Source organism: Belonocnema kinseyi, chromosome 4 (assembly GCF_010883055.1).
Source record: "Belonocnema kinseyi isolate 2016_QV_RU_SX_M_011 chromosome 4, B_treatae_v1, whole genome shotgun sequence".
Taxonomy (NCBI): domain Eukaryota; kingdom Metazoa; phylum Arthropoda; class Insecta; order Hymenoptera; family Cynipidae; genus Belonocnema; species Belonocnema kinseyi.
The window spans coordinates 94459639-94462060 of record NC_046660.1 but is presented as its reverse complement, the minus strand read 5'-3'; positions in this window follow the sequence as shown (position 1 = coordinate 94462060).

Below are 2422 nucleotides of genomic sequence, written 5' to 3'. Positions count from 1 at the left end.
TGAACATAGAGGAAGAAGAAAATATTAACAGATATCTTCTTAATTTAAGGAAAGAAATCGGTCTTCAGGTAAGGTTATTGAAACCCTCCAGTTTAGCAGAAGCATTATCAGAGTCCGCTATAGTAGGCTTACCATTTTTTAAACAATTTTCAAGATATTCCATAACACCAAACTTTCTAATTTTGGACAATAAAAAATTACCGCTACATGACAACGGTAATTACATAGGACCCCATACACAACAAGTATTCAGATTATAAACCCAAGACAAAGATAACGAAATTTGGATAGAAGAAAACAATTTAATTCCAGACGGTATATATAGAATAAAAAATGGTGAAATAATAGTACCTATAATAAACGACTCAGGAACACCGAAAAAAATACCAGATAACCTACAGTATGATATAATTAAAAAAACAGAATCTCAAGATAAAGATTTTTCTAATGAAGAAAAAACGACGAAACAGCCTACGACTTACCAATTAGAGCACAATCAAAGAATCCGAGAATTAAATAAATTAATAAAACTAGACCACACTGGAAATAAAGACCATGAAGTTAGAGAAAGTATCTATGAAATACTCCTCCAATACTAAGAAGTGTTCACATTACCCGGTGACCCACTCCCCTGCACAAAACTTACAGAACATGAAATCATTTTAAATTCTGGCAAAATAATAAACCTAAGATCCTACAAACTTCCAGGAAAACATAAGAAATTTGCAATGGAAGAAACCCAAAACCTATTGAAACAAGGAATAATTCAACCCTCTCAATCACCTTTTAATTCACCATTATGGATAGTTCCAAAAAAGGAAATAAACTAAGAATGGTTATAAATTATAGAAAAATAAATAAAGATACTGATCAAGATGCTTACCCATTACCGGTAATTGATGATATTTTAGATCAGTTAGGAAAAGGCAAATTCTTTTCTGCTCTTGATATGAGTGCTGGTTTCCATCAAATTCCTATGAAGGAAGAATGTAAAAAATATACAGCATTTTCCAACTCTTAAGGGCATTTTGAGTACAATCGAATGCCTTTCGGACTGAAAAACGCACCAGCAACTTTTCAGCGAATGATGGACAATGCATTCAGAGGGTTAATAGGAAAAGAATGTTTTGTTTATATTGATGACATCATAGTATTCGGATCAACCTTACAAGAACACAATAAAAATCTAGTGAAATTCTTACAGCGTGTTAAAGATCTTGGCTTAAGACTAGAACCAACCACATGCGAATATCTCAAACCTGAGCTAGAATATTTGGGCCACTTAATAACCAAAGATGGAGTTAAACCTAATCATGATAAAATCAAAATACTCCATAGAAGGATAAGAGAACCCTCAATAGAAAACACAGACTCATCGATAGAAGATCCAGAACCAATTCTAGACGAACAAAAGGAAGACATCGCAGGAGATAAATTATATAGAGAATTTTTAGAAGGGAGATTAAATCCAGTATCAGGAACAGTCAAAGTTAAACCCAACGCTGCAGGAAAACTTTGGACATACATAAAAAAGGAAGAAATGCCACGCTTTAATGAAGAAGAATCGCTGAGAAAATTAGGATGGGTAATTGATGAAATTAAATCTAGAAAACTTACTTCACTGAGATTAGCTTTTGGAGATCCTTTATTCACACCAATAGAAAAAGAAAAAATCCAAGAAATGATAGAATATCTTCCTAATAATTACCGTGAATCCAGTTTCCACTTATGTTTCTCAAATACTAGGGAACTAACCAAAGAAGAAAAAAGAAATATAATAATTGAAGCTCACTCAACGCACCTGGGAGAGAAAAATACAATAGATAGGGCTAAGAAATTAGGGTATTGGATAGGAATAAATAATGACATAATAAAATATGTTAAATCCTGCCCTATCTTCCAACTACAAAAAACTAATAGGATTACAAATCAAGCAAGTAGCATAATACCCGACATCCCTACTAAACCTAATGAGAAAATTGCACTTGATATTTTCGGACCCTTACCAGAAATCATTCAAGGGAACAAATATATACTAAGCCTACAAGATCGATGAATACGGTATACAATATTAATACCGTTAAAAAATGAAACTACAGAATCAATTATTAATAATTTAATTGATCACTATATTTATATATTTGGAGCCCCCAAAACAATCTTAACGAACCAAGGTCAAAATTTTCTTTCTGAACTAGTGCAACAATTTGAAGAAGCATTAAAAATTCAACACGTAAAAACGACTGCGTTTCATCCCTAGCCTAACGGTAATATTGAACGCATGCACTCCACGCTGAAAAATCTTATTAAAACTTCTATGGTCGAAAACAATAAAGAGTGAGATGATAACTTGAAATACATCAACTTTGCAATCAATACAATGAAAAATGATACTGTCGGAATATCACCTTTTGAAGCCACC